Here is a 16,318-nt window from a genome sequence, read left to right as displayed (position 1 = left end):
GTCTAGAACAGCTACAACTTCTGACAAGTTACGTAAACTGAGGAATCAAACCCAAGGCAATGTTTATATAAGGCCAGCTGGACTCCTATTTGCTCCCCAGATCACCTGGTCTGGCTGGGCCAATGAGTAGCAGTACCCCCCTCCGACCATTACCTAGGTGGCACAACAATGTCCCAAAGATCATGTCAATAGCTTCTTTCACCTGACAATTGGCCTGGTGGTACAGGGGATAAGGAACCTGGCTCTTGCTGCCAGAGTCTCTGATGTGAGCTCCCTGGAAACTTACATCGCCTTAGTTTCTCCTATATAAGTGAATGGAAGCCAATCCTTCCTTTGGGGAATGGCAGAATGGAGGCATTAGGTCACAACATGACTACCGCCCCTGACAGTGGATGGTCTGACCAACAGGTACCCATTTGGAGGTGCAGGCTAAGACCCTGTATATCATACTGCAGGCATCTAGCATTTATTGACAGTCTTAAATGTTGTGGGAGGCATGTGTAGGCCTGCTTTTGGGGGAAGAATTGTAGCTCACTGGTAGAGTACATGCTTTCTGTGCAGAAAGCCCCAGGTCCCAGTCCCTGCCATCTGCTGGTAGGGCTTGGGATAGGAGAGACTCCTGTCTTGAAACCTTGTACAGCTGTTGCCAATCAGTGTGGATCAGATTAAGCAAGATGCACCCATTGGATTGACTTGGAATAAAGCAGCTCCCTATGTTCTGTTGCAGGATGATGGTGACCGGCTCTGAATTTCTCCCTCTCCCTTTCTTTGCCTGCCAAACATAAAGGGTCTCTAGCTGGTAAATAATATGTGCTATTCCCCAGTGATGTAATTGCTTCTTAAATGGAGAAACATGAGCATAGATGCAATGGGGTTTCTGAATGGGCATCACTAAAGTAAAAGGGGTGAGGTTACAAGGGCAAAACCAACTGTCCGTGTAAGAGATGATTTGATTTCCCTCCCACTACTGACACCACTCCTTTGGCTTTTAAGCAATACAGATGGTTAATATTGTACTATCATTGCATATAACTGGAGTTCTATAATATATCAGAGACAGAGACTGTGTAATAGAGAAGTTCAGTTATTTCTCAATAAATGATTATACCAGCATAGATGTATGCATATTTTTGTTTCATATATTATGTGGGGAGAATGGGAGTGTATGCAGGGACGTACACACACAGTAGTCGTGACTTTCAGAGTTTCCCAAGGGAGGCACCTCTTTAGCTGCTATATTTCCCTTTTATCAAAATTAATGGCCGCCTACGAGAAGCAATGCAATCTTAGTAGATCATTGGAGATACAATGAAATTGTGGAGTGCTATTGCTAGAGATATCAAATTGCTAGAGATATCAAATGGAGAACTGACAAATCTTTTGCACCCATTGACTTTAATTCATTGCTGCTGCTGGGCTCTCTAAGGGGAGGGAAGAACAATGCAGCTTTGAGAAGCAGCTTAAGAATTGGAAAATAGTGCTCAGAGAGGCAAGCTTCAAACAACCTTTTCTTTATTCAGTATAGAAAACAATCGTTGGGTTTTCAGAGCTTTGAAGAAATGTGTTAGCAGCCTCAACTGATGAATGCTTTCTTCCCCGATCCCCAGAAGGTAGAAGGAAGGTGTCTGTACCTTGAGACCTCAGGTGGAGCTGGTAATGGGTTTGGAGTTTTCACAGAAAACCTATGGGAACCATTTGGTTTCATTTTTATTTAAACATTTATACCATGCTTTTTGGGGAACTGCCTCCACAAAGGAGCTTGCAATCTCAAATAAAAGCCAACTCCATCTGAAAATAAAATATAAACAATACAAGATACAATTAAACAATAAACCAGCATAAAATGTGAAGGACAGGGAAAAAATGTAAAGCAAAATACAGATTATAGAAACAACATGAGAACTAACTTTTTTTTTTTTAACACTGTACAAATAAATAGGCTTATCTGGGAAGGCTTGGCAGAAAAATGATTTTCTATAAACACCAAAACCACAAGAAAGTTGGGTCTTGCTGCTCTTCTTAGGGAAGAGAAATCCAGAACTGGTGCCACAATGCTAAAAGTTTGTCTTTGAGTCACAACATGCCTTTCCTATGGCACCTGCACCATTAAGCCTAAGTATTGGTCACTCCATCCCTTCATGATTTACAGCTAGGTTCTGGTCCAGCTGTGCACTGGTACTGGCTTCCCCCTCCTGCCAATTAATACAATGCAAGGGGCAGCCACATGCAGTCAAGTGGGCTATTTGGTGTTTCCTCTGAGTCTTTCCCTTGTTTGGTGTCATCTCTGCTCCTGATATCCCAGGAGAGAGAAGGGAGAGCCAGAGTTGGACTCAGGAAGGCAGCTCTGAGGTCAGCTGATTCCTGACAGTGACCCACTATGCTGAGGATGGAATGACACATGGCAAAGAGTCCAAGCTGTCATTGAAAATGGCAGCTCCATGTCCAGTCACCTCCCATGCCCTGCTTCACAGTGTCTACTTCAGTTTGCCTTAGACTAAGTATGAGAGAAGCGCTGAGTTAGGCACATTCAGTGGCAATTGTATTCTTTTCTCGACTTCCTTTCCTGTCTCCTTGTCCTGGTCCAGCCTTGAGAAGGAGATTGTTGCATCTGCTTTTAGAATAATAATAGTTTATTGTTTCACCTGACATGGAGGAACTCTAGTTAGCTGAAACTATGATTCATTAACAAATTGGAATGAAAAATCATGGAAACAAAAGCTTGTATCTCCTAATGACCATGTCAGAGGAGGAAAGGGGACAAGTGAGCAGCTGAACCTGAGGGTCACTGCTTTTTGTTCTTGTAATCCTAAACCATCATTAAGTGTAGGGATGGTGAATCTGTTGCCCTCAAGATGTTGCTGGACTACAGCTCCAATCATCCCTAGTATTAGCTGGGGCTGATGAAGGTTGGAGCCAAACAACAGCTGGAAGGTCACAGGTTTCCCACCTTTGTCTTAGCTCGGGTGCAAAACAGGCCATCCTTTCTGGCTTCTTTCTTAAAGTTTCCTGATACATATCCGATTCCTTGGAACATCTGCATGGTGTCACTGATCTCTCTTGAAATGCCTCTTCAAAGCCCACCTTTTCTATGAAGTCTTTGGCTAAACCTCTGTTTCTATTCATAACCAAAACAAATCCCAAGGAAACACAACTGTGTGTCCATCCTTTCCTCCTTTTATTCTGTCTTCCAATCCCAAAGGAGACGCTAGACAACCATTCCAAGAATGATATAACAATTAAAATAATTATTTAAAACACACAAGCAGAAACAGCAGTATGAAGCATAAGAAAGATGCCAAACGGATTTTTAAATACCTAACAGCATAATAATAATAATAATAATAATAATAATAATAATAATAATTTATTACTTATACCCTGCCCATCTGGCTGGGTTTCCCCAGTCACTCTGGGAAGCTTCTAACAGGAGATTAAAATACATTAAAATATCAATCATTAAAAAACTTCCCTAAACAGGGCTGCCTTCAGATGACGTTTAGATGACGTCATCTAAACGTCAGATAGTTGTTTATTCCTTTGACATCTGATGGGAGGGCGTTCCACAGGGTGGTAGCCACTACCGAGAAGGCCCTCTGCCTGGTTCCCTGTAACTTTGCTTCTCACAGTGCAGCCAGAAGGCCCTCAGTGCTGGACCTCAGTGTCTGGGCCGAACGATGGGAATGGAGATGCTCCTTCAGGTATACTGGGCCGATGGTGTTTAGGGCTTTAAAGGTCAGCACCAACACTTTGAATTGTGCTTGGAAACATACTGGGAGCCAATGTAGGTCTTTCAAAACCAGTGTTAAGTGGTCTTCAGTCCAGCTGCTGCATTCAGGATTAATTGTAGTTTCCGGGTCACCTTCAAAGGTAGCCCCACATAGACCGCATTGCAGTAGTCCAAGCAGGAGATAACTAGAGCATGCACCACTCTGGCGAGACAGTCCACAGGCAGGTAGGGATGGAGCTGATAGACAGCTGCCCTGGACACATAATTGACCTGTGCCTCAATGGACAGCTGTGAGTCCAAAACAACTCCCAGGCTGCGCACCTTACACAGGACCTTCACAGCCTTCACTGGTTCTGAATTGAAAGAGAGGTAGAGCTGGGTATCATCTGCATACTGATGAACACCCAGCCGAAACCCCCTGATGATCTCTCCCAGCAGCTTCATATAGATGTTAAAAAGCATGGGGGAGAGGATGGAACTCTGAGGCACCCCAAAAGTGAGAGCCCAGGGGTCCGAACACTTGTCCCCCAACACCACTTTCTGATCACAGCCCAGGAAGATGGAGCGGAACCACTGTATAACAGTGCCCCCAGGTCCAGAAGGATGTTATGGTCGGTGGTGTCAAAGGCCACTGAGAGATCCAGCAGAACTAGGAAACAGCTTTCACCTTTGTCTCTAGCTCTCCAGAGATCATCAACCAGTGTGACCAAGGCAGTTTCAGTCCCATGATGAGGCCTGAATACCCTAATTACTTCTTAAAATCAGCCATCATGTTTTAATCAGTAATGGGACCAAGTGGGTTCTTCCTTGGGAGGACTTGCTGGAAAAAATACCATGGCCCAAAGGGCATTGCCCTGCGTGCTCACCTGTCCCATCTCTGAGCATAGCAAACTCCAGAGCAAGGCCTCAGATGTTCACCTGACAATATCGGTAGGCACAGATGACACAAAATGTCTCTTCATGTATTTTTTTCCCCTAAATCATTTTTACTTTGCTTAATTTTGCCTCTGTTGTCTTCCCACACTCTGACTAAATTTAGATTGTAAGGTTTTTATTGGGGGGGGGCAGGCAGCTGTCATTTGCTTTTATTACTCTGCAAAAGGCATCTACACAAATGGTGCATGTTAAATAAAAATGAGATGATGATTGATATTATTAATAACAATAATAATTATTCCATCTCCTCTGCTGAGAGAACAGCTGTCTTCAGCTCTCCCTTAGTCATTACCTAGTGGCAGTCTCCCATCAGGCTACCTGAACTGTTTCCATCCCAGCTGGTAGTTATGAGAAGTGGAACTGTAACTGGTGTCTGAGCTTGATTTTTTTCACTCTTCCCTTCCCATCCCCATTTTTCCTTTTATGTTGTTAAGATGATAACCCCAAGGCTGGTACTGATTTTTTATTTATTTTAAAGCTTTTATTATAAGAAACAGATAATATTCCAAAACAACATATACAGCATAAACAAATCTAAGCAGTATATATAACGACAACATCAAATCCTGAGTGCAGGTGGGAGGATTTCTATATTTTCTCTCTCTTAACTTTAGGCTCTTTTGGGGACTATCCTTAAAAGTAGCATCTCCCAGCTCTGGACTTTTGTTACAAAATTTAATGAACCTTTTAAGAACTCCAAATCAGTGCATGCTTGCTATTTTTGTAAAAGGCTCTGGGGTACTTTTTGGATGAAGAGTGGGGCAAGAATGACTGGACAGAAGAAAGAGAGGGAACTGTATGGTGTGGGCCAGAGCTACATTCACCCTTCATTAGCAGGCCGAGCCATGGTCTTCTCCCATTGCTCCAATCTTTTTCAGGCATAGAAGTTTATTTACTGTGGATCATATGCAGTGCTGACAGAAGTGAAGCATCTGACAGCAGAGCTACGCCTACACCAGTCACATATTTATGGAGGAAGCCCGTAATAGCTGGCAAAATCCTTGTTTGCTGTGTCGATTTGCACTGTCTATCCATATTTATTTCAGCCATCAGCTGCTGTTCATCACAGCGAGATAGGATGCTGTTGTCTTAATCCTGAGTCTATGGTTAATGGCCTGTGTGCATGTTTTTCTATCAAGCTTAGAAACTGAGTAAACATACATTTCTCAATTTTGGTTCTTAATCACCCTGGTGCCCATGAATCACAAATACCCTCCATATGGGAAGAATGGTGCATGGTTCATACTATTTTTAAGAGTACTGCTTCTGCTTTAGCGCTTTCTTATGACTTTTTAGTCACCTTGCTAGGATCTCTGGCTGTTCACACCTGTCTAAACAGAAGTCCTCAACTTCTGTAGTGTGCAGGTGACACCAGAAGTTATGTAAGAGCCACTCAGTGGTAGTGCAGATGAGAGGCAGGAGTGTTTTTCAGGGCTGAATTCAGATTCAAAAGCTGAAAGAAAGGAACTGGATGGGAGAGAACATCTATACATCATTGCCCATGACTACATGTTGGTATTTTCTATCTCCAAGTAGCTCCCTCATATTCTTGAACCACCATTGGGAAGTGTCAGCTAGGAATGATTGGAGTGGTGTTTTTCCTGGCACAGTGGACAGCTCCACAGAGTGTTTCACTTACACTAATTAGACTGGTTATGTGTTGGGTGTTGCGCTATTTTCCTCTAATCCAGGGCTGGGAGACCTTTTTCAGCTTGAGGGCCACGTTTGCTTCTTGATGACCTTCTGAGGGTCACATGCCAGTGGTGAGTGAAGCCAGAGGCAAAGGTGGATGGGGCAACACATGTAAATCTTACGTTCGTACAGTAAGCTGGTTTCTACACACAATCACGTTATTGGGGTGGGTTGGTAGAAGAGTCTGCTGCATCAGGCCAGTGGCCCATCTAGTCCAGCATCCTCTTCATGTGGCCAACAAGATGCCTATGGGAAGCAGGACCTGAGCATAACAGCTCTTTCCCCTTCTGTGATTTCCAGCAACTGGTATTCAGAAGCATTTTGTCTTTTATGGTGGAGGTAGAGGCTGGTAAGGAGTCTGTTGAGCTAAGATGCCACAATTCTCATTGGTTCAGGAAAAGTAGAAGCAGACCTCCTATCCCCCCCTGCCAGTGCAAAATGAGACGTTCTGTTCCACCCTCAGCATAGGTGCCAAGTGTCTGGGGCCCTGGGTGTTCCAGACCTCCCAACATTCCACATGAAGGGGCCAGGCACCCACAATTTTTTGTGTTGGGGCTGTGTGTGCCATGGGTGTGCAAACATCAGACACCCACCCACCCGTGGCATGCATAGCCCCAGGCACTCATGGCCCCGGTGCCAAGTTGGCAGGCGTGACTCTCAGTAAGGTGCTAAGGAAATACAGGCCATGTGAAAGAGTAGGGGCACAATTCAAGAGCATTGGGGATATTCTGTGCATCTTGCTTCCTCATTGGACAATGAGGAGCACTGATAGTCCCTTGTCCAGGCTTTCAAATCCTGCAGTAGACCCTGCCACTGTTCCAGTTCTAAGGGGTCGGGACAGTGGTGTACAAAAATATGTGACCCTTGCTAATCTATGTCCTTTCTTGCTTAGATTGCTGCTATCTCTTTGGGTTCTCTTTTGACATTAGCAGGTGTAGTTTGATGACATTTTCACCCCATCTGTTAATCTAGGAGAGTGCTCTTTTGCTCAAGTCCTGCATCCAGGTTTCCCACAGGTATCCTGTTGGCCACTATGAGAAAAGGGTGTCAGACTAGATAGGTCATTGGCCTGATCCGGCATTCATTATTCTACCAGGACTTCCTTCCTTCCTTCCTTCCTTGACAATAGTCATTCAGCCCCCAATCCAAGCATTAGAACACAAGAATGCATGGTAATTTGGACAAATTGGTAAACAAAGGTGTTTTCGGGAGGGGGAAAATAATTCTAAATGGAACTGTTACAAAGCTATTACGGAGGGAAAGGCAAAGAAGGGGGAGAAAGGAGTAAAACAAAACAAAACCCTGAGAATCCTTGAGTAGTCTTGAGTGGGGGTAAAAAAAAAAAAAAAAAACCCACAAAAATGGCACAGCATGGCTGTCATTTATCCCAAACTGCTTTAAATTGTTGATTGGAAGGATTTAATGAAAAATACCAAATCATAAATGAAACCATTTCATTGAAAAATGAAGAGAGAGATTGAGGGAAAGTGAGCCATTTTGTGGCAATGGCCCGTAGGTAGTAATATCCCCCCCCCCCCTTGACATTATTGATTGTATGCCGCATATTCTCCTGGCAAGAAACATAATTAACCATTCTGTCAGGCTCACTACATGGAACCGCTTGTCAAAATTTGTCAGATTGATGTTTTTGTTGCTTAGGAGAAGCAGAAATAGAGCCGAAATAGCCAGAGACATCTTTAAAAATAAATAAATAAACAAAACAAAATAATACCTTTTGCACGCTTGGACTCCGCAAGCAAATTCTTAAATGGGGGGGGGGGGGAAGCATTCCATGGAGGTGTGTCTCAGTTCTTGAGGCTTGGCCTGCCAGGTGCTAATTTTTAACAGTGGCCAGAATTTTTATCCATTTAACAGAAGCCCGCACCAGAAAACATAACGATGACTAACTTGGATGGCTTTAAAACAGTCATTTAGAAAAATTCGTGGAGAGCATAAGAAAAGCCTTGCTGAATCAGACCAGAGACCCATTTAATTCAGCATTCTGATTCCACAGTGGCTCACCAAGTGCCTGTAGGAAGCCTGCAAGCAGCACATGCTTGCAGTAGCCTTTCCATGCATGTTTCCAAGCAACTGGCACCCAGAGACTTGATGCCTCTATTACTGGAGATAGTAGCCAGTAGCTAATTCATCTTACTCCTCTTTAAACCATCCAAGTTGGTGGCCATTGCAAAAGCTTCTGGTAGTGCCTTCCATAGTTTAACTGTGGGTGAACATGTACTTCCTTTTGTCTGTCCTGGATTTTTCAATATTTGGCTTCACTGAATGGTTCTAGTACTATGAGAACAGGGTGAAGGCAGGATGACTAGTCCCTGTCCACTTACTTTAGAGTATTTCCCCATTCCCAGGGATTTGTTCATCTGCTTGGCATAGCCAAAACCATTTATTTTTCTCCCTTAATAGAGCAGTTGTTCCAGCCCGATTATCATTCTGGATTTTCTTGTCCAATATCCTTTTTTACAATATCATTTTCGAGGCACAGCATCCAGTTCAGTGTGTAATATTCCAAGTGAATACACACTGTAGATTTGTGTGATGCCGTTATGATATTGGCAGTTTTATGGATAGTAAGTTCATCAATGGGTGTGAGCCATGATAGCTGGAAAGGAAACCTCCATAGGCAGAGGCAATATGTTGCTGATTAATTTGTGGTAGGGCCAAGTGTGCTGGGCTTATACATTTTTCAAAGTTTATAGCTTTTCCATGTTAAGTAATATTAAATGTTTCCTACTTTTAAGTATAGGTATTCCTTGATCAGACCCAAATCCACCCAATCCATCAGTTTTTGTATGAATACCAAGCTAGTCTGCATATTATTAAACCATGGTGCTATTGTCGTGTGCTAACACAGCCACACATGGTGGAAGTGTTGCCAGTTCTGATGTGTCTTTGCCCAGCCTGGATTTAATCATGACAAATTCTCCCCCTTGTCTCAATTTCTGTCCCTAGGGCACCTTGTTTAGGATGTCAATCCATGTGGGGGCAAAATTTGTCAGATCCTATCAGATTTATTTGTCGCTTCATAATGCTCAACAAAAACCTTGGTTAGTTAGCCATTTTGGGGTTATGGTCACATGTTCTTTTTGCATAAACCTGCCTTTGATCATCATGATTTGAACTGAGGAAGCAACCTAGTACTCTGTATGGTGGAAAAGTGATAGGCATCAGAGGCAGTGCATGCTTTTTAACTTCCCTGATTATGCAATAATGTGGTTTATTGATATTCAGAGTATTCAGAATATGTGAAGACTTTACTTGTGTAGTCTGAGATCCCTGGCTGAGGGTGCTGTCTTGTCTAGGAAGGATATCCCCCCAGATACAATTAAACTGAATGCAAAGATCCATCCACTATGAAATGTAAGACTGTCCCAAGAGACAAGACCATGTTATTTGGTTAATGGAGTGTTTATTATCAATGTCAGACTAATAAGCAAGAGGGCAGTTTGATACATTGCTTTTGGTACATGGAAAAACAAGGTGGGGGTTAAAGGGGGTTATCTGCAATATTGACATTCAGGTGCTTTATTTATCCCATTCCATATTTGCTTCGGGGTTTGATGCAAAGAACACACTGGGAACCAGTGTGGTGTAGTGGTTAAGAGTGGTAGACTCGAACCGAGTTTGCGTCTCCGCTCCTCCACATGCAGCTGCTGGGTGACCTTGGGCCAGTCACACTTCTTTGAAGTCTCTCAGCCCCACTCACCTCACAGAGTGTTTGTTGTGGGGGAGGAAGGGAAAAGAGAATGTTAGCCGCTTTGAGACTCCTTAGGGTAGTGATAAAGCGGGATATCAAGTCCAAATCCAAATCCAAAAAGAAAGGAGGAAAAAATGACAAATAAGCAAATAATGCAGAATAAACAAATCACACCTAAAATTAGAGAAGAGATTAAGGCATGAGGTGGGGATGTGATATGTGTTGTTGACTTCTGTCTTGTGCTTCCTTTCTCACTTCTCTGTATTTTCACATCACTGCTGTGGTCATACATGGAAAGATAGGAATCAAACTTCTGTTCCACATTCCTAGGTTCTTTATGTGTAATAGATAGATATAAGGGATCAGTTCAAATTGAATTTATGTTTGTTTGTTTGTTTGTTTAGAGTACTTAGGGTCAGTTACCTTGTAGAGAGTTGCATTCAAAGGGGAGTATGTGTAGAATAATTACAACAGTGGCAGCAACTGATGTGGGGAAAGGTGTCACCAAAGTAATCATGACCTGCCACCAAAATTGCACCTAAGGCAAAATGAAACTATGAAGAAAGCCAAAAGAGTTTCATGGGAAATGATTAAAATGCTTTGGGGCAAGTTCTGTACGTTGTTCATTCAAGTGGATTTTCCAGGAAGGATATGGAAATTCTCAAAACGGTCCAGATAATATCCAATTCCGCCATAACAGGATTGTTTTGCATGCATGTCTTCCTTTATGGGATTCATTCCAGAAACACTCCCTTAGTAACAAACTTCATGTAAGAAGAGGGTCTCAAGTCAAGCTTTCGGGAAGTGAAGTGGAAGGTTGAGAGATGAGCATAGGATGAAAGAGGATTAACTTGGCTCACATTAGCAACTACATTGACTCACAGTTGTACATTCTCTGTGTGTACTGAAAGGAACAAGTATATGGCTTGCTGTGTTTTTCTTGCAACGTGTCCATGATGGAAGGTGTTGGTTCAGAGATCTCTGTGCAGCTTGACTTGAAATTAAAGGAGGCCTGATTTTGGTCATAAATCATTCCAATACGCTGGGCTTCCACCATCTCTCATTTCTACTATGAGTGCAATGAGCCTGTTTCCTCCCTAACTTGTAGAATTAATAGGTTCTTAAATTAATAAAGGAAAGGAAGAGATGACTATATGTTTGTTTGTTTGTTTTTGCATTGGAAACCTGAAAATATGTGGGTGAGTGTCCTATAGGGATATGCAAATCCTTTCCCTTCATTTTCATGAAGTTTCTCCCCTATGGCCTGAAATATCAATGGAAACTCTACAGAGTGTCTTAGAAATCCATACTTGTGTGTAAATAGGAAGGGCTATGGGAATGCACATTGATATCTCAATGGTGCCCATTGCTTTTAGTGCACATCTGGATGCACATCTAAATGTAGATGCATTTCTTTGCTTTGAGTAAGAGGCCCAATTGGATGTGAACCCCTATTCATAAATTCCTCTGTGTGCAGTTGCACATTCAACCGCTGATAATTTCCCTACCCCACAATTGTCTTCAGAAGTGGAATTACTGTGCCCAGGTTGTAAATCAGGCCTTCCAGATTACTGACATCTGCAATGGTTAGTAAGATCTGCTCTAATTAGTTAATCTATAGTTTACCAGTGAAAACACTTGATTGTCTGTTGTGGCAGGGGACACATATCACTGGCACTTGCGCAAGTGGTTTCAGGTGCTTGAGAGCAGGCAAGATCATCCTTTGTCCTTTAGGTAGAATGTGACCCTGTGATCCTGGTGGCTGCCTTTGGCTCTCTGGATACGGTTGGACTCCCAACTCCCTTTAGCCCAGGCTCACACCACTAATGGGCAGAGATGACGGGAGTTGTAATCTAACAGCATCTGAAGGGCCACAGGTTTGACGCATCTCTGCCAGGACAATGACTTTCAAGCTTTCTACATGTGTGGATCCCTTTCCACATTCTGAGGAACTCCTATGTATTACACAGAATTCTTGATTATACTCTAGCCATAGGCGCCGACTCCATGGGGCCTGAGGGGGCCCGAGCCCCCTCAAAAATTCGTTTGGGGGGGCTCTGCCCCCCAATAATTTAAGAAAATTATTAGTTATATTATGCTTTGTAAAATCACAAAATTATGTTGGTATTTTTTATTTTCCTTGTTTGACGATAGCTACGTTTTAAAATACATTCAGTAATGAGTTAAAACAAAGCCACTCCCGATCTAGAGAGGGGGTGGGGTTGCGGGCTCTCGACCCATCAACAATCTCGCGGGGCTGGCGTCAGCCCCGTGAGAAGCGGGGATTCCCCCTAGCTCATTAATATTCACCGCCCACGGCGGCAGCCAATCGGCTGCCGCAAAGGGCAGGCCCTCACAGGTTCACTTAAGCTCGGGGCAGCCCGGGGCTCGCCCCTTTCATTCCCCCAGCAGCAGCAGTTTGGAGGTCTTGGCCCCCCCCCCAATATTTTTTATAAGTCGGCGCCCCTGACTCTAGTCCCATGTTTGGCTCTCTCTTTCATTTGTTTGTCTTTTGCGTGGAAAATCAACTGGAGGGATTAGCCTAATCATTGGGACAGGGAATGAATGCCATCAAATAAAGACAAATGGCTTCAAAAATCTACACAAAGCCTTTGCCTTAGTGTGTCATAACAATATAATTTGAAGTTGGCTGAGCTTTGTGTGGCCCAGAGCACCGTGTCTGCCTCCTGGGAGCAGAGATTTAAAGGACAACCATCCGTGTAGCGCTCCTAAGCTCAGCCTGGCAGACAGCACTGCCCTTTAACTGATTCCATATAAGGCAGTGCGGCAGAATTTTGCTTCGTTTCCGCACTGAGCTAATTTTCCTTCTTGATTAATGAGGTTATTTAAGATATCAATTATTATTCTGCCAATATAAAATAATGTCACTCTACAAATCTCATTGTAATGGCTTGTAGTATTAAAAATTCAAAGTAACAACTAGGGGGCAAAAAAAAAAAAAAAACTTTGAGAAAAATGGAAGTCATCAAAACTTACAGTGAAAACTTTTGGCTGTGCTACAAAAGGCTACTCCTGACATGAGGTTTTCCTCAATTTCACCACTGGCGGCCAGTGCATTGGCAATCTGTGTGCCATCTCTTTATGGAGGGAAGCGGAGTTGCATTTAAAGCAGGGATGGGGAGCCTTTTTCAGCCAAAGGGACACATTCCCTTTTCTACAGCCTTCCAAGGAACACATGAGCAGGGTTAGAAGCAAAAGCAGGTAGAACAATCGATGCCAATTTTACTTTTGCACAGTAGGCTGGTTCACGCTCATCACATACCTCTTTTTGCTCTCCATAGGGACAAGCAAATTACATAATCAGAGTAAAAATACACGAGAAAAGCACGAGAGGGGAAGCAGTGGGGCCTGGAGCAGGGCTGGACTTTGGAATTTCAAATTTCAGCAGCACCCTGTGCAAAGGCAAAATTTGGTGCCTCCCCTTCTGCCTCTCACCTTCCATTCTGTTTAATTCACTACATCATAGTTGTGACTCCCTTAGGCGCTCCTAGACTTAGCACCCAGTGTAGCAGAACCAGATGGGGAACTGTGACCCTCCAGATGTCCTGTCACCTCTGGCACTTGGTTGTTGCTGGCTAGGACTGATGGGAGTCAGAGTCCCACAACCACAGGTTCCCCATCTTTGGGACAAAGCTTTGAAGTGCCCTCGGAGTATCACTTTGAGTGCAGCTGTACAGGCCCAGTCTCTGTTAGGCTATAACAACACCCATATGATGGCTAGAGCTGGATCTGCAGTCCTACAGCTCAGCCAGGGCCAAGTTACTTGAAGAGTCAATATGGGCTGGCTGGCTCTGTATAACTCTATATAACTTATGCTCCAAATCATGTTAGTCTGAGTAACTCATCTTTATGCATAGTAGTAGCAATCTCCTGCTGCCTTCCCTTCCCTCATACCTGTTATCCAGCCTATATCTGACGTCATTCCTGCCTCCAGCTCTTTAGCTTTTGTTTAACCAACCATCAGCCTGTCTTTTGACTACATTTTCTGTAAATGGCTCTGACCCAGCAGCTTTTCTTCTCATCCCCATTTTTTTCTGGGTGCAGATCTTCAGCTTCTAACAAACTAATATTGGATAACACTGTTTCCAATATGCACCCTGCCCCTTGGGAAATGGGAGGGTAACATTCCACCGGATGGGATTGTCTGGCCAAGAGAGTCTCTTGTAGGGGTAGGCTTTGTCCTACACTCAGATTTTGTGTGTAAGTGTGTGAGCTTTTCAAAGCAGGTCCCTGAGAAAGCAACAAGACATATCTCTGCCAATTAGCTCTTGGTCTAAGTTCATGGTGCTGATTTTGCTCTATGAAGCTGTAAATTGCTTGGGGCTGGATCACCTGAAAGGTCATCTCACCCCTTATATACCCAATTCATCACTGTGATCTGCAGGTGAAGACCTCTCCTTAACCAGGAGCTCTGTTCTGCACCATGCAGGAACCAAACCTTTATTGCACCAACCCTTTGGGATTCCCTCCTTTAAAATATTAGGTGTTGCCTCTGTTTTCTTTTTGGCACCTTCTGTAGACCTTCCAACAAAATGTTTAGGTAGAGCTCTTTCCCAGCCTGTGTCTATATTGGGATTATTTTAAATATGTTTTTATTGTTGTATTGCTTGTTATTTGCTGTCCTGGACTCCTTTGGGAGGAAGAGTGGGAAATAAGTTTCATAATTATCATTACATAGTATAATACATACAAGACAAAGGTAGATAATATAATATTATATAAATATTTGCTTGGCTATAGGCAGATTTGAAGAGCTGCCCTGGGGAGATGGGAATGAGTCCAATGGTCTTAGTCCAATGGTCCTCTGAGGGGTGCTGGCTTTTGCTTTTGCTCTTGCTCCCAGTTTTACTGGGGGCAGCTCTACAATTCTGCTTCTAAGCCAACAATGGAGAAAAGGGGACATGATGACTGGAACAGTCACCAAAAACAAATACACCAAGGTACAAGTGGTTTTCAGGGGAAATTACAGCTCCCTTTCCAAAGCACATCTTTCATCCTGAAGACTGAAATGGGCAAACATTTGGCACAGCCATAGTTCTGCTGTATGCAGTTCACAGATAGTGAGACGTGAATTGCAAATTAATGAAGGAAAAACTCAGAAAATTTATTTTGCTGTTCATTTCTGGAAAGGATCTCTGGTTAGTCTTCATTACTGAATGAATGCTGAGAGGTCTGCTGCCTAATTAATATGTGGATTATAAATGTTTCAAAACATTTAGTATCTGTTTTGCTTCTCTTTAAAAAGATGTTTTCTTCCAACTTTGCAGTTTTTCCTAGAGTAGGTAGCCTTGTTCTGCTTTCCCCCACAAGACCCCATATCATATTAACTGCATATGGCTAAAAGCAAAAGAAAAGCTAATTTGATGGGGAAATTCTCATTAATAGGCAACATTTAAATTTGGTGCGAGTAAATGCACTGGACTATGAGGTAGAGTAATTTAATGCCAGGTTAAATGGTGCATTCCACTGGATTTTCATTAGAGGAAGTCGGAAAAGTTTGGAGAGAGCTCCCTGGCCTTCTGGCTTTTAATAGGTTAGTCACCAGGAGCAGTAACTGTTTGTTGTTGATTGAATTGATGATGAGAACCGTATCAGAAAAAGGGGTAATGGATTCCGTGTTATCACAGAGAAGTTTTAGACTTAGAGGAAGGAAAAGGGGGCACTTATGCTTATATTATATTTTGTGATATGACAGGATATCTCTCTATATTAAAGTTTCTGGGAAACTTTGCTAGACTTAATTAGAACTCTTGATTTCCCTTGGAATTATCCATATGCATAATATAAGAGAGAACCTTCGAATATGTCTCATATTTAACTATAGACATAATTCAGTAATATATTTTTTAAAAATTACTCCTGGATTTTTTTAATAGCTGTGACAAAACTCCCTCAAAATTTCTCAAGCGTTTTGCTTCAAGCAGAACCCACAGGTTTGCTTCAATTTCCACTTTAGGCAAAACGTTAATTGCCTTCTACCATGATGCCTTCTTCACCAACAGTACAGAACAGTGTGTGTGTGTGTGTGTGTGTGTGTGTGTGTGTGTGTGTGTCTGTAACATCTTTATTGAAAGTTCAGAATGTACATAGTTATATGTGCACTAAACATGGTAAGCTGTAAATAAAAGAGAGAGAAAGAAAAAGAGAAACAGCACCCGTATAGAAGGAAAAATAAAGGGGGGGGGAACCCAAAACTATATACTTTACAAAGTTGTTATTGTACTTCACCA

General features: G+C 42.8%; 1 protein-coding gene across 3 annotated transcripts in view; it reads left to right on the top strand.

Annotated features, from left to right (window-relative positions):
- Positions 1-16,318, top strand: part of CSMD2 (CUB and Sushi multiple domains 2) — a 506,434-nt gene that overhangs the window by 74,953 nt on the left and 415,163 nt on the right. The window lies entirely within an intron of this gene.

Source organism: Podarcis erhardii (genome assembly GCF_964252035.2).
Source record: "Podarcis erhardii genome assembly, chromosome: 7".
Taxonomy (NCBI): Eukaryota; Metazoa; Chordata; class Lepidosauria; order Squamata; family Lacertidae; genus Podarcis; species Podarcis erhardii.
This window is presented reverse-complemented; position numbering and strand designations above follow the sequence as displayed.